The following is a 22226-nucleotide window of genomic DNA, read 5'->3' as shown; positions in this document are numbered from 1 at the left end:
TAAATCCCCAGGGCGGTGGGGTGTGTGTGGATGTAATGGGAACTGGAATCCGGATGGCCTGGCTGGGCCTGATGGGAGCTAGAGTGCCCCCCCCTCATTTGTGGGACATCAACTTCTGCCCCCCCCCCCCATTTTATGTGTGTGGAAAGGCTGGGTGTACATCATCCACTTGGTTGTAAAGGCTGCAAGCCGAGAGAGTAACCCTTCCATTGCGCTCCACGCCTCTGACTCCCGAGGAGTTCCCGTATCGCGCAGTTTGGGCGCAAGCTGGCCGATGCGAAGTCTGTTGCCTGCGCGGCATCCTGAGCGCTCTCATTCCGCACCCCCCCCCCACTTCTCCAGCTACTACCCCCAAACAGTTCCCCACCCACCCACCCACCCAGCCCTAGCAGATGCCCGTCCGGTTCCGCAAGCGGCCAAGCCAGCGAGCCAAAGAAAACACGCACCGTTCCGCCAGCCGGCGCAATTCTGGCGCAGGTGACCGAGCCCTTGTGTCCCTCTTTCAACAACAACGCCCCCCCCCGGAAGGGGGGCACAGCGATATAGGAGTGCGGGAGAGAGAGAGTGGGGGAGGGAGAGAGAGAGGGAGAGAGACAGAAAAAGAGAGAGAAAGAAAGACACACACAGAGAAAGAGACAAAGAGAGAGAGAAAGAGACAGAGAAAGAAAAAGAGAAAGAGAGACAGAGAGAGAGAGAAAGAGACACACAGAGAGAAAGAGAATGAAAGAGAGACAAAGAGATAGACAGAAAGAAAGAAAAAGAAAGAGAGACAGAAAGAAAGACAGAGACAGATAAAGAGAGACAGAAAGAAAGGGATACAGAGAGAGAGAGAGAAAGAGAGACAGAAAGAGAGAAAGAAACAAAGAGAGAGAAAGATACAGAAAGAGAGAAAAAGAAAGAAAGAAAGAGACAGACAGAAAGAGAGAGAAAGAAAGAGAGACAGACAGAAAGAGAGAGAGAAAGACAGAGAGGGACAAAAAGAGAGAGACAGAAAGAGAAAGAGACAGAAAGAGAGACACACTCACAGAGAGACAGATACCCCATCAAAAACCTTCCAATTAGCGCCCCCCCCGCCGCCGCCGCGCATCCCCTTTCCCTTTCACCCCCCCCTCCAAGCAGACCTTGGGGGGGGGAGGGGGCGTGGTTGGAGCCCAGCAAGCCCGCGTGTAGCTCCACGCGCGTGCGAGCGCCCAGGAGTTGAGGGGTGGGCGCGCCCGCCCGCTCCCCAGCCAGCCTCGGGCGCGTGGAAAGCCGGCTTCCCCCCCACTCCTCCTCCTCCTCCTCCACCACCACCAACCACCTTCCTCCCGTTGCCCCCAAGCCGCCTGCAGCCCTCCACTCCCGCAAGCCCGCCTGCCTGCCTGCAACAAGCCAACCAGAAGCCCCCCGCCCCAATTCCTCCAAAGGCAAAACAGAGAGAGAGAGAGAGAGGGGACCCAATCCTTGCAAGAAGCTGGCTTGGCTGGGCTGCCCCTCCCTCCCTCCTCCTCCTCCTCCCCCCTCTGCCCCCTCCTCCCCCTCCCCTTCTTCTCCTTCTCCCCCCACCCCTCTTGGCTCCCATTCAAATATGGGTCAGGGGTGAGCGCGGCTCCCGACGTCACAAGCTTGCAAGATGGCGCTGGGAGGAAGGCTGTGAGATGGGAGACGCGCGGCGGTGAACCCGGCTTTTTGGGGGGCTGGGGGTGGGGGGGTGGGCGCGCCAGCCGGCGGGGAGGGGGCCCCCCAGAGCCCAGCCTGGACGAAGCCATGCCTTGGCAAAGGTAAGGGGGGCTTCCCGGGGGTTGGGGAGAGCGTGTCTTGGGTGAATGTGTGTAAAGTGGGTGGGTGGGCTTCTTCCAGCGGCCCCCGGGCAGAGGGGCGTGGGGGTGGCTGGGGGCGCGCCTGGGCATGTGGGGCAGCTAGAGAGACAGGCACACACCCACACCCACAGAAAGCAAGCCGGGCTGCGTGGCACAAGGCAGGGCAGGGCATCTCTCCCCCCCCCCCCCAGTAAAGGGCAAAGGCAGGGCGCTGGGTGCGAGTCCTGCGCTTCTCCTGCCACACACACACACACAAAGGGGGAGGGAAAGGGCTCACAGCTGCGCCCCCCTCCCCCCCAAAAAACCCGGTGGTGGGAAGCATGCCTATTTGCGCTGCAGCTGCTTTGCAAAGCATGCTCCAGCTCTGGGGGCATCCTCGCCCCCTCCCCTTTCTTTCCTCCCCCTCCCACACAAGAGCTGGGCTGTACGGTTTTCTTTTTGGGGGGGGATTGCAAGAATGTGCAGTGCAAGAATTGGGAAGGGGGGGTCTGTCCAGTTGGCGCGTGCCCCAGACGGACTTGCCCCCCCAAAAAAAAACTTTGGAAGGAAGGAATGAATGAAGGCAGGCAAGGCGTGTGGGTTGCCCACTCTTTTGTGTATTGGGTGGGTGGGTTTTGGGGGGTGCGTGGGTTTTTCTCTCTCTCTTTTTTTTTTTTTTTGCCCGGCTGCGCTGCCTTGTGCTGCTCCCCTCCCGGGAGGAGGAGGAGGAAAAAGTGGGGAGGGGGTTTGCATTAGTGAAAGCCAACTGCAGCTGTGCCAGTTGGGGGTCTGCTTTGGTCAAGGGAGGGAGGGGAGAGGAGCCACCTTCCCCCCTCCCTTGAGAAGGAACGACCCACCCACTTACCCACCCACTCAGTCACTCACTTGCCCACCCACCCACTTGCCCCTGCTGGGGTTCCGGCTTGGGCAGGTAGTTGCGAGACAAGTCTCTGGCCTTTTGTAAAGCATTGGGATTTGGGTGGGTGGGTGTATTTGCACCCACGCATGTATTTTGCACGCCTGCTTGGCCCGAGTTTTGAGGAGGGGGTGGAATAAAACAGCTGTGGGGTTTAGTGGGGAGTGGGTGGCAGGAAGGAAGGAAGGACAGAAAGAAGTACCCCCTTTGGGTAGGAAAAATCAACGCCTTGCTTCCCTTGTGGGGTGGGGGGCGTTTTGTTTCGTCCCTGGTGGGCTTGAAAGGTGAAGGTCCACACGACCTTTCCCCCCCCACTCCCCTTTTGACTGGGGACCCCCTGCATTCCCTCCCTAAGTTTGACCTTTGCCACATGGCTTCTTCCTTCTCTCTTCTCTGTCTAAGATCTGGAGAGCTTATTTCTCCTAGATTCAAAGGGACTAGAAACCTAGGGGGTATTTTTGTGAGTTGTGTGTCTCAAGCGTGCAGCTGTTTTGCCTTGCCCCCCTCCCTCTTGCTAGGCCCTTCTCGCAAAACGGGCGAGGAAAACCTACTGAGAGGGGCTTCACAATAGACTATTTATTGTCTGGTTATTCATATCTGTATTTTCATGTTTCTTAATCCCCTCCGATGTATTATTTCTCTTTTAGCTTTTAACTTTTCCAAACAGGAAATCTCACTCCCAAATCAGGGAAGATTTTTTTTAATAAATAAATAAATATATATCTTTTAAATTCAAGGTTTGCATTGGAAAACAAGCAGACCATATTGGGTTTTGGGATGGTTGAGTTTGTATGTGTTTTTCCCATGTCACCTTTTAGGAAGGGCCTTTTTTTTAAAAAAAAAAAGAGAGAACATGTCACTTTTTTAAAAAAAAATGAGAAAAAGTGCCATTGGAGAAAGAATATTTGCAAGAGAAAATTGAAAAGTTTGAAGGTGTTCGATTTTGTTTGTGGGGGGGAGGAAATAGGGGGAAAAGTTAGTTTTTCTAACTTTTCAAACTTACTTTTCAAACTTGAGGTTACAAGAAATGGCAGCATTACCAGTCTTGTAGCAAGATTTTCCCCCTTCCCTTTTTTAAAATCGGTTTTACCAGCTGGCACTTTCTGGTTTTGTTAGTCTTACCAATTGCTTTCCGAAGAGTTTGTAACTTTCCATTTTAAAAAAAAAATGTCATTCTCTGCTATTTTCTTTCAATGTCGTCCCCCCCCCAAAAATTTCTTTGGTAAAGAGAAAAGAGACTATCTTAAAGTTATGAAAAAAAAATCTCAACTTTTGTCGGCTTGGCGTTTGAAAGGCGGATATATTTTTCTATCTAAATAAAAAGCTGGTTAAACATTTTCCTGCTTGTATAGAGATGCTTCTTGGTTTTTTTTTTCCCCAGGGGAAGCAAAAGAAGGAAGATAAGAAAGCATTTTTCTGATTGTTAAATGTTAATTTATTAAAACATTTGGCTTATTTGGCACAGCTGATACTGTATTAAGGAGAGATATTTAGAAAGTGGAAAGGATCCTTGCCGTTGTATAAGGAGATCTATGTGGGTCTTGAGTATTTGTGTGTTATTTTTGTGTTGGTAGTGTCAGTTCTCCATAAAGGGGGAAAAAAAACTTCCTTTTGACATTTGTCAATTACTTGTATTGCCAATCCTGCTGAAAGTAATTAATGGCAGTGCTGACTCACACACAGAGAGACACAGGGCAATTCCAAACCATGTTGGCTTTATGATCTAGGACTACAATCCCGCTTTGGGACTTCTGCAAACCAGGATTAAGAAAAAGCAGTTCAAAAGTAAAGCCAATATTGTCGTCTTTAAGGTGGGTGAGCTTAAAAGTTCCCGTTTTTCTTCGGTTTCTTAACAACGTGGCTTGTTTCTGAGAATGAACGTTGCAGCTAAAGCTTTATAAAGAAGAAACAAGAGCATTTATAAAGAATACATTTTGCGACCAAAACTTCATCTTTTTTTTTTTTTTACTGGTTAGTGGGCTCTGCCGTGTTTCTGGCTTGTTTGACGAGCGAGAAGGAAGTCGGGTTTGCATGGTTGACTTCTTAAACTTATGGACCTGCTTCTTTAAAAAAACATAGTGGGAAAGATACTTTCCCGTACACCGGCATTCCTGTGTCAACCAGGTGTTCAGAAAAGGTGGTCTTTGTATTTTTTTTGAGGGGGGGGGAAATGTTATATCTGATTAACAAGGTTGAACATCCTGTAGAATCAATTTCTCCAGCTTGCTCCAAAAATTTCCGAGAAATTGGCACCTTTGGGTTTTTTGTATGTTTGTTTATTTGTTTGCTTTGGTTTTAAAAACTGGGACCATGGCATCGGCTTGCTTTTTTAATACCCTGGAATTTATCTTTTTTAAATCAAACTTGCGTGCTTGCTTGCTTGTGTGGGGACTGGCCGAAAGATTTTAATATCTTTAAAAAGGGCTCATTGGAAGACCCGGTGTGTGTAAACAGCGTTTAACTGGATTGGGGTGGGTGTGTCTTCTTCCTCAAGAGGAGAAGAAGGGAAGGAAGCAGCAGCACCAGTGGTAGTTTTGGTGGCCTTCGTTCCTGAAGCCCACACTGGGACGATGCTGGCCGCGTCGGGGACCCGGTGGGGTTGTGCGTTGTCCCACGGCCCTAAATAGGTCATCCGGAGAAAAAGAAGGTTGTGTTTTTGAGGCATTCTTGACTTCTGGAGGTTACAGTTGGGTGGTTGAGTTCCATCTCCTGGAGTTGACTATCCTGCTCTGGTTTTTTTGGGGGATTCTCTTCCAAGAGTGGACGAGACAATGGCATGGAGAACATCTCGGCATTGAGGTGAGCTGGGGGAAGTCTACATCCCCCCCCCGTTTCTTGGTGGTGGGGTATCTTTTGAAAGGTGGAGTAGAGTCCCTTACGAGTGTTGAGTTTTGGAAGCACTCCATCCCTTGTGGTCTTCCTTGATTGCCACCTCTTTCTCCTTCTTCTCTACCAGCACCAACCACTGCTTTGACCTTCTTCTTTTCCATCCCTCCTTGCTCTTCTCTTCTACTACTACTACTCCCTTTTTCATTCTTCTGTCAACCACCAACACAACTAAACTCATATCTTCCTTTTTTTCCCCTCACCACTTTTCTTCCTCTTCTGTTTCTTCCTCTTCCCGAAAAGTCGCTTTTGTGATTTTTGGGAGTTTGGAAAACATCTCACCCTACTCACTGTAAGGTTTCTGTTCCTTAATTCCTCCTCCTCCTCCTCCTCCTCCTCCATCCTCACTACTTTTCTTCCTGGTTCGCCTTCTCGTCCACCATCACCCCTTCTTTCTCCTCTTCACTCACTCTCTCCTCTCATTCTCTTTCGCCACCAGTATTTCTCCCTTTCCTCATTCTTTTCTTCTACTATTACTGCTACAACTTTTTTTCCTTTTCCTTCCCTTTTACCACCATCGTTTCTCTTCCTCTTCCTCCCCATTGTCCTTCTCTTCCACTGTCATACCTTCTCCTTCTCCTGTCTCTCCTCCTCTCCCTCCTTTTCTTTCTCATTTACCACCACGACTTCTTCCTTTTCTCATTCTTTCCTTCCACTATTACTGCTATGACGTTTCTTCGTTCTCTTCTACCACCACCACTTCTCGTCTCTTCCTCCCAGTTTTCCTTCTCTTCCACCACTACCACTCCTTCCCCCTTTTCCTTCTCCTCCTTACCACCATTGCTACTACCATCATCTCCCTCCTGCTCCTCCATAACTACGACTGCTACTACTGTGTTTTCCTTCTTCCTGCCCTCCCTTCTCCTCCTCCTCTCCTCCGTTCACTCCTTCAAAACAGCCCTTTGAGGGTTTTCCTTATTTTTCTTTTTCCATCGCTACTACTTATCTTTCACCTTTGACTCATCTTCTCTTCCACTATCACCCCTTTTCTTTTCCTTTCTCCTCCCTTCTCTCCTCCTCCCCTTACCCAGCGCTACTATTTCTCCTTTTCCTCATTCTCTTCTTCCACTACTGCTGCGACGACCTTCCTTCCTTTTTCCTTTTCCTTCTCTCCTGCTTCCACCGCTTCTAACCTTCCTCTTCGTTCTCCTCCTCTTCCCCCTTTTCCTTCTCCTCCATAACCATTTCTACTAGTCCTTCCTCCTCTCCCTCCTCCTCCTCCTCCTCCTTCATAACAGCCCTTTGGAGTGGTGGTGGGGGGAGGTTTGCCCCAAGCAGAAAATCCTTCTGCCTCCTACGAGAAGGCTTAGTTTTAACAACTCCCGCAGCAGATGTCGCCTTGCAAAGGGTTTGGGGCGGGCGAGCAGCGCCCGGAGAGGCCGAAGTGAATCGTATTTGCCATTCAGCCATTATGTGGGCTGTGACAGCCTCGGCTCAGTGGGGTCTTGGAGGAGTGTGGGGGGAAGGGCTGGGCAGAGAGGAATGGTTTTTATTCCACTATCGCCAGGCCCCCGTCTGCCTGGTCGCGCTTGGCAGTAAAAAAAACAACTCACCGGGCTTAAGCCGGTAGGGTTTGATACCAAGCTTGGCTATAAAACTGAACTGTTTCCAAACAAGAAAAATACTGGAAGTGAAGTAGAACAGGGGTCACCAACTGGGGGTCCGTGAGAAAAATTTGGTGGCCTGCAGAAAAATTATTTGCATTTTTTTATATCGCACTCAATCAGGGGTCCTCAAACTACGGCCCCTGGGACGGATGCGTGCAGTGAAGGATTGCGTTGCTGCAGAGAGTCTCCCCCTTCGGGGTCTTTTTGTGCGGGTCGGAGGGGGGCAGGAATTCCGACTTGGGGTCTGCTTCGGCCTCCTGGTGGGGGGATTTGGGCGAAGGCTGGAGGGAAGCGCCACTGGTGGTGAAGAGCCTGAGGGCCTCGTTCCAGTGGGACTGCATCATGGCCTGGAACTGGCTGAACATCTCAGCCCGCTGAGCCTCCAGGCGCCGGTATCTGGCCTTGCACTCCCGCAGGTCTTCCCTCTGCTTGGAAAGCCCATGCTCGTAGTCCTCAGTGAGGTGCTTCTGCTGAGCCTCCTTCTGGGCCAGATCCAATTTGAACTGAGTTGTTTTGCCAACTCTTTCTCCTGGGGGCTGCTTATCTCCAGCAACTGCTTCCTGTTGGGGCCCTAAGGAGCCCAGGCGGGCAGGTGAGGAGTGGCTGGAGGGGAGGGGCAAACAGAGGCTGGCAAGGTGCCCCTCGACATGAGTGACATTGAATTGGCCACGCCCACCCAGTCACATGACTACCTAGCCACTCCCACTCAGCCGGTCATTAGGCAGATGATATTAGTGGTCCGCAGGATTTAAAATGATGAATTTAATGGACCCTGAGGTCCAAAAAGTTGGGGACCCCTGGAGTAGAAAACTGGATTTTGGGGGGGGGGGCAATGGCTGGATGATTGTTCTGTAAGAGGTTGAAAGCTGGACCTTGGAGAGGTGATAAAATTACAATATTGGGAAAAAAGAGAACAGCTCTGGATTCAAACCACGCTGAACTTGTTTTTAAAAGTATAGGGGCCATTGCCGGAGCAAGGCTAATGTTCTATTAACTTTGACATCGGGTGGCATTAAATCCACAATCATCCGTACCGGGAGTATTTTATTGATTGATTAATTTGTATCCTGCCTTTATTTAATTTGTACAAATAACCCGAGGTGAACATATCCAGCATGACTTCCTGCTCCTAATTTCCCCACAACAATCGTGTGAGGTTGGTTGGGCTGAGAGTGGAGGTCTGATCCAAAACCATCCAACGGACTTTCATGCCCAAAGTCGGACTAGAACTCCCTGACTCCTGGTGACTGGCCCAAAGTCACTCAACAGCTCTCATGCTTAAGTGGGACTAGAACTCCCAGACTCCTGGTGATTGGCCCAAAGTCACCCAGCTGGCGTTCATGCCTAAAGTGGGACTAGAACTCCCACACTGGTGACAATTGGCTCAAAGTCACTCAGAGATAATAAGTCACATGCCTAAAATGGGACTAGAACTCCCAGACTCCTGGTGATTGGCCCAAAGTCACTCAGAGATAATAAGTCACATGCCTAAAATGGGACTAGAACTCCCAGACTCCTGGTGATTGGCCCAAAGTCACTCAGAGATAATAAGTCACATGCCTAAAATGGGACTAGAACTCCCAGACTCCTGGTGATTGGCCCAAAGTCACTCAGAGATAATAAGTCACATGCCTAAAATGGGACTAGAACTCCCAGACTCCTGGTGATTGGCCCAAAGTCACCCAGCTGGCTTTCATGCCTAAAGTGGGACTAGAACTCCCAAATCCAAGGTCACCTAGCAGCCTTCCATAGCTAAGTTGGGACTTGAACTCACAGTCTCCTGTTTCCTAGCCTGGTGCCTTAACAAACAAACATTGGGTTGTTTTTCGCTCTCTGGAACCTCCGGAGGGCGAAAAACGGGCGAAAATGAAGGCCAAAATCAGTTGGCCAGCGCGCTGGAGCTGACAGGGCAACGCCTCGCATGCCCTAACACATGGCTCTGAGTGCCATCTGTGGCACACGTGTGATAGGTTTGCCATCCCGGTTATAGGGGCTGGAGCAGTTGTCAAAATACGCACAACTTTTCCTTAAGTGCAAGCCACACCAGGTAAAGTTTATAAATGGCCTCCCAGCCTCTGCCGCATTTTTTTTAGTCTACTACTCTTAGCTCACTGTCCCGGATAGGGCTGCCTAAACCTGGGTTCATGGAATAAACCACGATTGGGTTAACCATGCGGTAGGAACCGAAGACCAAGAAATCTTTGAAGCCACTTGTGCAATTATTTTAAGGGGGGGGGGGGTCCTTTGAATGCAGAGTTTTTCCCGTGTGATTGTGCTTGGGTGATCGTACTATCATAAAGGGGACACTTGTATTTTAAGTAATATTCTCTTGCTTTTTTCACTGGGTTGCTTCTTGTTGGAGATTTTAGGCAGCTTCCCAATTCCTTTTCCCCAGGAATTTATTAACCCCACACCTTGCGAATAGAATAGAATTCTTTATCAGCCAGGTATTGATTGGACACACAAGGAATTGGTCTCCGGTTCATAAGCTCTCAGTGTACATGCAAGCAACAAATGATCAATCTTTGATCATAATATTTACTGAGCATTATTATTTGTTCTGGTCTAAGACTGTAATAAATTGATTGATGATTGATCATAATAGAATAGAATTAGAATAGAATTGTTTATTGGCCAAGTGTGATTGGACACACAAGGAATTGGTCTCCGGTTCATAAGCTCTCAGTGTACATGCAAGCAACAAATGATCAATCTTTGATCATAATATTTACTGAGCGTTATTATTTGTTCTGGTCTAAGACTGTAATAAATTGATTGATGATTGATCATAATAGAATAGAATTAGAATAGAATTGTTTATTGGCCAAGTGTGATTGGACACACAAGGAATTGGTCTCCGGTTCATAAGCTCTCAGTGTACATGCAAGCAACAAATGATCAATCTTTGATCATAATATTTACTGAGCGTTATTATTTGTTCTGGTCTAAGACTGTAATAAATTGATTGATGATTGATCAGAATAGAATAGAATTAGAATAGAATTGTTTATTGGCCAAGTGTGATTGGACACACAAGGAACTTGTCTTCGGTGCATAAGCTCTCAGTATACATAAAAAATGCAGTCTTAGTAAATCGTTTGACGGTGTTGTGGGAATTAGTTGTTTAGCAGAGTGATGGCATTCGGGGGGGGGCGAGGGGGGGATGACTAGATATTTTGTTCACAAGAGACCTCAAAGCATCTTTTTAAGCCTCCCAAGTGCGCAAGAATTAGCTGTGCAATTCCTCCGGAGAAAGTGGCATGCTTTGTTGAAGCGGGGTAAGTAAAGCGGTGTGCAACGCGCCACATTGGAATCTTAAAAGTGGGAAATCCTCGATCGATAAAATAGCAACGAAAAAGCCAAGTTTTTTAAGAACTGCCCTACCAGAATGATCTCGGAGAGCAGAACGATGTTGTAGGAGAAGACAATTCGTCTGTGAATTTTTATGTTTTAAATCTGCATGGAAGGGGGACGGAAGGAAGCTGGTTGGCTGCAAAGGGCAGCCCAGATCTCATCTCCGCATTGGTGTTTTCTGTCCGTAGATCTGGTTTCTCGTTTTGCTAATAAGCGATGTCCAGCCGAGCACTTGGGATTCAGCTGTTGTCGAGGCGCGAGGGTGGAGGGTGTTTTTTACATGATTGATTAAGCCAGCTTCTGGGTTAGCCAAGAGCTGATAATGGTTTGATTTGGCCCTGGTTCGGTCTCGGTTGGAGCAATCTTAAATGTATTTTTTTTTTTTGAATGCAAGGAAGGAATATTTTATTATCGTATTGATGCATTCTCTCCAGCACTGATTATGTTATCTAGTTTGGTTCCTGAAAGGTCTTCAGGAAAACCTCCAGGTTCAGAGAGCACCAAGGACCCCACAGTTGTCTCCTCCTCCTCCTCCCTGCAAACCCCACTCCCTTCTAGACCTGAGGATGTAACCTAGTTTGGTGATGAAACATCTGCATGAAAACCACCAAACTCAGAGAGCACCAAGGACCCCAGTGCTGGTCTGTGGCTGTAATAAAGATTGATTGATTGATTGATTTGATTGATTGACGGAGGAATCACCCCTAAAACAATATCACTTTTCCCCCTTTCAGAAAATATACCAAATTGATCATTTCCTTTTCCTTTTGTTGTTCTAATTTCTATCGGTAGCATATATCCTCAAATTCCATTCTAACATAACAAGCATTTTACTTAATGGGTTGTCCGCAATTAACCATATTATCTTATTGACTATATTTCATTAGCAGTATTAACATATTTCATTTTCCTACTGATACATCCCTTCTTCCCCTTCCTCCTTACCTAACCATTTTCTCTTAACTCATCAGACTGGGGAGTATTACTCTGTCTCTACTGCGAACCCACTTATGGGAATCGCTCCTTTGAGGAACTGTGGACTTACAACACGTTTGCACCAGGCCAGACCACCACTTTACTTGTCCACCGTTCCTTGTCATTTATGATTCTGGGGCAGAGAAACCACTTCCTAACCTGCTCTGCTGGCCTTAGTTCCTTCAAACAGGGGATCCTTGGGTGAGGAAGCGTCCCTCGGTTGGGCAGTGCGCAACTCTTCGTTGGCTGCGTTTCCCTCCCAGCGTCAACTCGTGGGAAGGCTGTGGTTTCTGACTCTTGCTTCATCCAACCTGTCTTAACAGTGCCTCCCTTTTCACATCTGTCTTAAGCATGGTTCTCATGAATCAGATGTTCTCCTACTCCTTCGCTACCCGTCTCCTAAGCTCCTGCACCAGTTACGCGTCTGTTCCTCATCTCTTTCTGATCCTACCTGCCTTCTCTCTTTTCCTTCGTTTGCTTTCCAGTCTACCGGTTGGCTGTTGAGCTTTGCAAAAGTTGGCTTGAAGCTCAACCTGAAGAAAACTTAAGATCGACTTCCTGTGGCGACGTCACTTCAGAGTGTGCAAAGGAATGGTAGCTCCACTAGCTTTGCTCGGGTTTCTGCGGAGAAGATCCTGAAAAAGGATGAATAGATGGGGAAGAAATGGAAGTAGTGACAGATGTTGTTTTCCTGGGCTCCAAGATCACCGCAGATGGGGACTGCAGCCAAGAAATTAGAAGACCCTTGCTCCTGGGGAGGAAAACGTCTAGATTTGCGATGGCAAATCTAGACAACATACTAAAAAGCAGAGACACCACCCTGCCAACAAAAGTGCCTCTTGGTGGTTTTCTTGCAGATGTTTCACCACCCACACTAGGTAACATCATCAGTGCTAATAAGGGTAAGACAGCATTGGGTCATGTCTACTCATGACATTGAGTAGTCTTGAGTAGGCAATGTCATGTCTACTCATGACATTGAGTAGAACCAGGAGTATGGGAGTTACCTGCAAAGTGTGGCCCAATCATTTTGTGTAGTTGCTTAACCATCATCTAACCATAACTCCCTGTTTGGATGACACCTAGAATTTTTGTTTGTTGTTAGTTGCGAAGTCTTGTCCAACCCATCGCAACCTCATGGACAATATTCCTCCAGGCCTTCCTGTCCTCTACCATCCCCCGGAGTCCATTTAAGCTCACACTGACTGCTTTGGTGACTCCATCCAGCCACCTCCTTCTCTGTTGTCCCCTTCTTCTTCTTTTGCCCTCCATCGTTCCCAGCATGAGGCTCTTCTCCAGGGAGTCTTTCTTCCTTCTCATTAGGCGGGCAAAGTACTTGAGTTTCATCTTGATGGTTTAAGGTGTTTGTTTTGCCCTCATGTTTGGTCTCCCTCTAGGTTGGGATGGCTCTCTGCCTTCCATTATGGTTTGCCTCGGTTTGTGACGAACTTGAATGACTCATTTTTGTGCAACAGCCCATTGAACGATGACCGTTGTGTGTCTTCAGAAGCAAAGTTGGTTATTTCTGCCGGCGTCCATGACCATAAGGGCAACTTTGGTGTCACCAACCAGCAAACAGAGATGCCCCCAAGGCTTGAAGGACAGAAACCCGAGAGACCGGTAATATTTGATTACAGCCAGTGGGAGAGTCCTCTTTCCACACACCCACACCTACGGGCTATTGTGATGAGAACCTTGTTGTGTTGACTGACTCTTGGAAAGGCGCAGAAACTTGAAAACGGCTGTGCTGTTTTCTGCTTAGATGGGAGATGGTGAGTGTCCCCCAGGCAAAGAAATAATGCAACGTTCACTCTATTGAGGAAGTACAAGTGCTGGGGAGGATGGGCTTACATGACCTGAGGCTATGGCTTCATTGACCAGGAATCTATGAAGCAGGCATTGTGGGATGGGTAGCAACTATGCCACAATGGAGACTCACAGAAGAGTTGGAAGGGACCTTGGAGATCTTCTAGTCCAGAAGATCCAGTGATGAAGTACCCACAAATTCTGGAGGCAAATCGTTCCGCTGTTTTAATTGTTGCCCCTGTCAGCACATTTCTTAATTTTAGGTTAGATCTTTCCCTGATTAGTTTCCATCCTTTGCTTCTTGTCGTTCCTTCTGGTGATTTGGAGAATAGCTTGACCCCCTTCTTCCATGGGTCAACCCCTCAAATACATTGGATATTGGAAATATTGGATGATTGTTTACATTTAAGGATTTACAGAATACAAAATGAATTAGAAGGGACCTTGGAGATCTTCTAGACCAACCTCCGGCTCAAGCAGGAGACCCATAACACCATTCCAGACAACTGGGTCTCCAAACTTAGATTCAGATTAACAGAGTTGGAAGGGACCTTGTAGGTCATCTAGTCCAACCCCCTGGCCAAGCAATAGACCCTACACCATTTCTGACAAGTGTCAGTCCAGTTTCTTCTTGAAAGCTTCCAGTGATGAAGCTGCCACAACTTCTGAAGGCAACTTCCGTTCCAAGGGTTGATTGTTCTCACTGTCAGGAAATTTCTCCTTATTTCCAGGTTGAATCTCTCCTTGGTCAGTTTCCATCCATTATTCCTTGTCTGGCCTTCAGGTGCTTTGGAAAATAGCTTGCCCCTTTCCTGTCTGGGGCAGCCCCTCAAATATTGGAAGACTGCTATCCTGTCTCCCCTGGTGGTCCTCTTCCCTAGACTAGCCATGCCTAAGTTTCTACAACCGTTCATCGTATGTTTTAGCCTCCAGGCCTTTGATCATCTTAAATAGATTCAGATTAACAGAGTTGGAGGGGACCTTGTAGGTCATCTAGTCCAACCCTTCATCCAAGCAGGAGACCCTACGCCATTTCTGACAGGTGGCAGTCCAGTCTCTTCTTGAAAGCCTCCAGGGATGAAGCTCCCACAACTTCTGAAGGCAACTTCTGTTCCATCGGTTGATGGCTCTCACTCATTTCTCAATGGAATGATTTAAAGCAGGAGAGAGTTACCAAGTCACCATGTCTAGGGCTGGCAATCTTTCCCCCACCCCCCAACTGGGGCAGGGGGGACCGGCGCGATTTGGGGGAGAGGAATGCCTGTGTGAGTCAAATAAATATTATACAATTTATCATTTCGCTGTTCCACTGATTAATTGTTCCCACTTCTAGAAATTTCTCCCTTGTAGGTTGGTCCTCTCCTTGGTGAAAGCATTATCTATGATCGGTGTTAGTTTAGTGGGGCTTGTTCCTCCAGTTTAAAGACTCTTCCTTCATTGCTTTTGGGTCCCCATCCATCCTTTCTCTCCCGAAGCAGGCGAGGTCAAAGAAAATCAAATGGAATGTGACCATCTGTGTTTTCTTCTTCCTTTCCAGAGAAATGCTATAAATAACAGTGCAGTGCTTCAATTTTTTTTTTAATTTAAGAAAAAGAAAGGCGAACCCTGTGACATTGACTAGGCTTTTATCTTTCCCTTGGTCAGTTTCACCAGCGTCCATGAGATTTGATTCAGAAGAGGCAGAAAACTAAGCGAGACAAGTGTGTTGTTGGGACTACATCTCCCAAAATTCCAAGCTGGGTCTTTAAGGAGCAGCATCTGAAAGGCCAATCATATAAACTTATATGTTGTGACCTGCCAGATTCGGACAGTGAGGAGGTTGGGGAGGAAGATGGGCCAGTCCTGGCGTCTGGGGAAGGCTCTGATGAGGGCTCTGTGTCGGAGGCAGAGAGAGGACCAGGGCCATATGCCAGTTATCAGCTGCCTTCAGAGTAAGACATCAGTGGGGCAGAAGAACAGCTGGAGCCTGTTCCCAGTGTGCACATGTGCAGAGTTGCTAGACGAGGGGAACAGCTAAAGAACAGGAATCAACTTGGGAGTAAGGCCAGAATTGGACGATGAATGGCCCCTCCCAGAGGAAATAAAAGAGGAGCGAAAGGGGAGTGGAGTTTGCAGGAGACCATTAGTTTGCTTAATTGGTTCGTGACTCTCCGAGACTCCTTACCAAGTTCTGCAGATATCGGCCTGGCTGCTCTCCAAGCCAGATAAGGTCTGTGACTGTAAATCCTCCTTTGAAAGACTTTGCTGGATGGGAATGAGCAGAATTCATGGTCAATTTTTTAAAAAAGGGTGTTTTTTTGTCGGGACCAGAAGTTTGCTTCCTGCTCTTGGGAAGCCTCGGTCAGAACAGCTTAAGGGCTTTGTACTAGCCACGAATCCAGTGAGTTGATGTCATGCTTGGATAAATGAGGGCTTAATATCATGCCTAGAGCAAACCTGGTTAGATGCAGCTGGGAACCGCCTGGCAAACCTGGTTCAAAGACGGGTGATTTGGCCTTGGACGTTTCTGCGTTCTGTCCTGCTGAATTTGAAGTGGTGGTGGTGGTGGTGGTGTGTGTGTGTGTGTGTGTGTGTGTGTGTGTTTGACTCGGTTGCTTCTCTTTTCTGATGGCCGAAGTTTCATGCACACCATCCCACAGTTGCCTTGCAGGAAGGGATCGAGCGGCCTCAGCCACCCACATTGAGAGTTCACTTTTTGGGGAAGCGAGTGGCTGACCCCCCTTGAAGCCTCTGTATAAATGATCCAATCCCCTTGCCTGAGTGGCTTTCTCCGGGAAATTGCAGGGGTGAATTCCCTCGCCTCCTGGTAAAGAAACAGCTCTGCTAGCAAATTCTTTTTCGCATGTCTTTGTTAGGGTTATGGTGAAGACCCCCGTTGGTCTGATGGGGTAGGGGGGGCGCTGAATTAGGAAGCGGGAGGCTCTGTGTTCTAGTTTACCCGTAGGCCTCTAAGCCAGCGTTGGGCCTAGGAGTTTTGGGCCAACTCCAAGGGGTCATGGTGATAAGGAAAAGAGAAGGATTCTGCCCTCTCCTTTCTTTCTTTCTTTCTTTTTTTCTTTCTTTCTTTCTTTCTTTCTTTTTTCTTTCTTTCTCCTTCCCTTCCTTTCTTCTTTCTTTTCTTTCTTTAACTTTCTCCCTTTTCCTCTCTTTCTCCCTCTGTTTCTCTTTATCTCTCTTTCTCCCTCTTTTTTCTTTCCCTCTGCCTCTTTCTCCCTCCCTCCCTCTCCCTCTGTCTTCTTCCCCCCCTCTATAACCCTCTTTCTCTTTCCCTCTGCCTCTCCCTCTCTGCTTCTCCCTCTTTCTTTCTCTTTCTTCTCTCTCTTCCTGTTTCTTTCTCTCCTTTCCCCCTCTTTCTTTTTTCTCTCTCTCTCTTCCTCCCCCTCTTTTGCTCTTTCTCTTTCCCTCTCTCTCTCTGCTACTTCCTTTCTTTCTCTCTCTCTCCCTCTCTTTCTCCCGCTTTCTCTCCCTCTTTTGCTCTTTCTCTTTCCCTCTGTCTCTCTCTGCTACTTCCTCTTTCTTTCTTTCTTTCTTTCTTTCTTTCTTTCTTTCTTTCTCTTTCTCCTGCTTTCTCTACCTCTTTTGCTCTTTCACTTTCCCTCTGTCCCTCCCTCTGCCTCTCCCTCCCTCCCTCTCTTTCTCTCTCTCTCCCTGTTTCTTTCCCTCCCTTCCCTCCACTCTCTCCCTCTCCTTTGCCCCTTTTCTTCCCCTCCTCTCTCTGCTACTTCCTCTTTCTTTCTCTCTCTTTCTCCCGTTCTTTGCAGACTGGGGGGAAAAAACCATGCGTCTTCAGCTTCTGCTCTTTTTTGCTCGCTTTCGAAGAAACAGCAGAATGCAAATTTTCTCGGTAAATGTGCCAAAAAAAATAATAATAATATGAGAATCTAGGCAGAAATAATCTTACCCCAGGATTCTCCAAATGCGCACACACACACACACACACACACACACACACACACACACACACACACCGGCTATTTTAAAACTGCAAAACATTTCTGGATGCAGGATGCAATGGATTATCCTCAATGGATCTTTTGGGATGAGGTTATGTTTCCTCGTCTTTATGAAGCTCCCAATGTTTAAGCTTTGTTCAGCGTCAGATGCTTTAGGTGCCAACCTCAGCTGAGGCTGGGGATTATAGGGTTTTGTAGTCCAGAGCATCTGAGGCCAGGCTGGACGGAGAAAAGGGGTAGGTAGAAAGAGCTTTGATCCAGAAGATTGTGATGGTTGCAGAGAATGAGAAAATGTATTAATAGTCACTATAACTAATAAGAGTTAAATAAATGACAATGGGACTGTTATGAAATTAGATACTTAATTTCCAACATCGGAAGGAGATAAGCGATTGTTCATCTCTACGCTCTTCCTCTTAAAAAAAAACTTCTTAATTCTCAACCAACCACATTTCGATTTGATACAAGAACGAGATTAAGGAGAGTATAACTTGTGGTTGTGGTTGTGATAACCACAACACGGTGTTGTGTTTGAAGCACGGTGCCTTCTTGCTTTTTATCCCATTGTGGCACTGGATAATATTTTACGCTTGGGTGGAAAAAGTGTTCCTGCAACTTATTTTTTTCTCTCGCATGTGAAACGCACCTCCTGCCCGCTAGGAATTCTGGGATACACACCTCCTGGCTGCTAGGAATTCTGGGATACACACCTCCTGGCTGCTAGGAATTCTGGGATGCCCACCTCCTGCCCGCTAGGAATTCTGGGATACACACCTCCTACCCAGTAGGAATTCTGGGATACACACCTCCTGCCTGCTAGGAATTCTGGGATGCCCACCTCCTGCCCGCTAGGAATTCTGGGATGCCCATCTGCCTGCCTGCTAGGAATTCTGGGATATCCACCTCCTGCCCACTAGGAATTCTGGGATGCCCATCTGCCTGCCTGCTAGGAATTCTGGGATATCCACCTCCTGCCCACTAGGAATTCTGGGATGCCCATCTGCCTGCCTGCTAGGAATTCTGGGATATCCACCTCCTGCCCGCTAGGAATTCTGGGATGCCCATCTGCCTGCCTGCTAGGAATTCTGGGATATCCACCTCCTGCCCACTAGGAATTCTGGGATATCCACCTCCTGCCCGCTAGGAATTCTGGAAGTTGAAGTCTCAAGGTTGTTGTTTTTTTCTGTCTTCTTCAGTGTCAAATATTTCCTCCGGCGTTTAGGAAGATGGATGGGTCATAACTGCAAATTTAGTGTCTGGAAACGTATGTTTTCCCTCCAACCGGCATGGACTTGGGCCAGCAGTTAATTGCATGGTACAGATAGTCCTTGATTTATAACGATTCGTTTAGCGACCATTCAAATTTAAAATGGGACTGGAGGAAAAAAAGACTTCTACTGTTTTTCAGACTTAAGACCGTTGTAGGAGCCCCCAAGATCAAAATTCAGACTCTTGGCAACTGACTCATACTTACGACGGTTGCAGTGTCCTGGGGGGGGGTCACACGCTCCCCTTTTGCGACTTTCTGACCTGCGAAACCAATGGGGAAGCCAGATTCATTTCACCACCGGGTTATTAACGGAGCAATTGTGACAATTCACTTAACAACTGCGGCAGGAAAGCCGTCAAATGGGACAAAATTCACTTAGAAATTTTGGGATCTCGTTGCGGTCGTAAGTCGAGCCCTACCTGTAAATAACCCGAAGTAAATGAGAGGCGATCTAATTTCCGAGCTCTGTGTCCATTTGAGCTGTTGATGCTTTCTTTTGAGTTGTTTTCTGTTATTCCTATCTTGGTTTACAAGCTATCTGTGGAGGAAGAGAGATGTTTTTTCCCCAAATGCGGTAAATAAAACATTGCACAGGGCACAAGGAGGCCACTTCCTCATTCTCTTCATATCCTTCCGCGCTTTGGGGTCATTTGCTCCGATTGGACTGGCACCAAAGATGCTGCACCAGCAAAGTTAGTTTGGGTTTTTTCCCTTCTCCTTGCAAAGCAACAGGATGTTGTATCAGCAGGACCCAAGCAGCAGAACTAGAATTCACCATCTCCTGGTGATTGGCCCAAAGTCACCCGGGTGGATTTCATGTCTAAGGCAGGACTAGAACTCACCAGTCTCCTGGTGATCGGCCCAAAGTCACTTAGCCCACTTTCATGTCTAAAATGGGACTAGAACTCACAGTCTCCAAGGGATTGGCCCAGAGTCACCCAGCTGGCTTTCCTGGCTAAGGAGGTACTAGAATTCACAGTCTCCTGGTGATTGGCCCAAAGTCACCCAGCTAGATTACCCAGCTAAGACAGAGCTAGAACTCACTGTCTCCTGATGAATGGCCCGAAGTCACCCAGCTGGCTTTCCTGGCTAAGGTGGTACTAGAATTCACAGTCTCCTGGTGATTGGCCCAAAGTCACCCAGCCAGATTTCCCAGTTAAGGCAGAACTAGAACTCACTGTCTCCTGGCGATTGGTCCAAAGTCACCCAGATGGATTTCATGCCTTCTAAGGTGAGACTAGAACTCACCATCTGGTGACCAGCGCAGAATCACCCAACTGGCTTTCATGTTTAAGGTGGTACTAGAATTCACAGTCTACTTGTGATTGTCCCAAAGTCACCCAGCTAGATTTCCCAGCTAAGGCAGAACTAGAACTCACCATCTCCTGGTGATTGGCCCAAAGCTGGATTTCCTAGCTAAGGAAGAACTAGAACTCACTGTCTCCTGGTGATTGGCCCAAAGTCACCCAGCTGGCTTTCCTGGCTAAGGCTGGAGTAGAACTCACAAGTTTCCTTCTTTCTAGCCGGCTGCCCTAACCACTACATCAAGCTGCTTCTCTCTTCGTTCATTTCTTAAACATATGGGTCACTGGCTTACCTTTGTATTAATTTCTCATTGATACCCTTTTTAAGAAAACTTTTCACCGACTCTCTCTTTCTCTCTCTCTCTCTGTCTCTTTCTCTCTCTTTCCTTCCTTCCCTCCTTCCCTCTCTCCTCTGTCTCTCCCTCCCTCCCTCCTTCTCTTTCTCTCTTTTTCTCTCGCTCTGTCCTTCCCTCTCTCTCTCTCCTGTCTCTGTCTCTGTCTCTCTTTCTCCCCCTCCCTGTCGGGCATCTTTTAAAACACGTCTGCTTACAATTGCTAATTATAGCAGCCTAATAAATCGTTAGTGGAAATAAAACAGGATGGAATTAATGCCAAAGTGGGATCGGAATGGAAGAATTCATCAAGCACATTTTTTTCCAATTAACTTTTGAAGTTAACTTCATTAAGGCTCTTTTTTTTTTAGCGAGGGCTGTGGGTCTCCAAGAGGAATAATTAGAAAAGGATCACACATGAAAGGCAAATTACATTGCAGGGTAGGTTTTCTTGCGCGGCGCAACGTGATTCAAAGTTTGCTTATGTTTTGGATTTTTCTTCTTCTTCTTCGCTGTTTGAAGTCACTTCTCTTTTAAAGCTTGCACATTTTTTAAAAAAGTGACTTTTCAGGATTTATCAGTTTAAGTAACTTGTGGAAGAAGATAGTAGAAAATATATATATATTGGGTTCACACACACCCCTGCTCAAAAACGCCTTCCCTAAATAATAAAACTCTTAGTTCTCAAAATATCATATGGAGAGAAAGAGGAATGCTGGCCTAGAAACCAGGAGACCGTGAGTTCTAGTTCCGCTTTAGGCATGAAGTCCAGCAGGGTGAATTTGGCCAGTTAGCAGAAAGCTGAGTTCTAGTCCTGCTTTAGACTTGAAATCCAGTTGTGTGACTTTGGGCTGAGCACCAGGAGACTGGTGAGTTCTAGTCCTGCTTTAGGCATGACAGCCAGCTAGGTGACACTGGGCCAATCCCCTGGAGACTGTGAGTTCTAGTCCCATTTTATAAAAGGGCGACTGACTTTGGGCCAATCCCCAGTAGCCTAATGAAGAGAGGGAATAGGGGTGACATGATATTGGTCTTCCAGTACACGAGGGTCTGTTACAGGGAACAGGGGGTCAACCTATTTTTCCAAAATACCTGAAGATTAGGACAAGAAATAACAGATGGAAACTAATCAAGGAGAGAAGCAACCTAGAAATGTCTTGACGGAACAATTAATCAATGGAACGACTTGCCTCCAGAAGTTGTGTTTGCTCCATCCCTGGAAGTCTTCAAAAATAGACTGGATAGCCATTTGTTGGGAATATTATGGCGAATCTTTTTGGCCTGGAGTGCCCATTTTTGGCCAGTTTTCAGACCGGCTTTGGGGTCATTTTTCCGGGCCATTTTTGGCTGTTTTCCAGTGCTCTAGTGCATGCAAGAGCAGCTGGCGATGGCGGGGTCTCTTGCTTGGCCAGGGGGTTGGACTAGAAGACCTCTAAAGATCTTCCGATCCTTTGTTATTCTGTCTTGCTCGGTTGATCCTTCCTTTTCGGTTCCAGTTTCCTTTTTCTCAGGTGAAAAACTAACATCTAACCAGATGCTGTGGAGGTTTTTTTTTTTTCGTCTGTTCCTCTTGTTGGCAGCTGAAATGTTTTTGGCATTACGCAAGGCTGTTTGGTGGAAGTGGAAGGGGAGGGGGGGGGAAGGTTGGTGGAATGGGGAAACATCCTGAAACTCTGGATCGTTGGGACCTGGATGGGTAAGATAAAGGTGAACGGGGCAACTTAGCTCCCTCCCCGGCCAAGAGTCACCGTTTTTGAACGCGAGGCATTTTGCTGAAGGAGCAGAAGCCAACATATGACGGGCTTATCAGTTAACACAAACAAGGGCAGGACTCTTCCCAAATCGGCCTGCTGTCCATTTTTTTTAATCTGGGATCTTATGCGTGGAAAGCAAGAAAGAATAGCGAGATCTGCTGGGAGATAGGGGATCTGGTCTTGAGGGCAATTTGCCAGCTGGCTGAAAGATTTGCTGTGACAGCAGAGCAGAGGGAGAGCTTTGGAAAGGGACCTTGGAGGTCGTCTAGTCCAACCCTCTGCTCAGGCCAG

The 22226-nt window shown here is 47.5% G+C and overlaps 1 protein-coding gene across 7 annotated transcripts in view; it reads left to right on the top strand.

The window, feature by feature from the left end:
• Positions 1–1604: 1604 nt before the first annotated feature.
• The window catches only part of HIC2 (HIC ZBTB transcriptional repressor 2), a 66688-nt gene continuing 46066 nt past the window's right edge, over positions 1605–22226 (top strand). For 3 of the 7 annotated variants that reach the window (XM_081966914.1, XM_081966910.1, XM_081966913.1), the window contains exon 1: positions 1605–1760. The gene's annotated coding sequence lies outside the window, so the exon portion shown is untranslated. Of the gene's footprint in view, positions 1761–4372; positions 4506–5200; positions 5494–22226 lie in introns of those variants that run through there. The other 4 variants (XM_081966916.1, XM_081966911.1, XM_081966915.1 and 1 more) reach the window with 2 other exon arrangements.

The sequence above is a fragment of the Natrix helvetica genome (genome assembly GCF_964273705.1).
Source record: "Natrix helvetica genome assembly, chromosome: 14".
NCBI lineage: Eukaryota > Metazoa > Chordata > Lepidosauria > Squamata > Natricidae > Natrix > Natrix helvetica.
The sequence above is the reverse complement of the archived record's forward strand: the minus strand, read 5'-3'. Positions and strand labels throughout refer to the sequence as shown.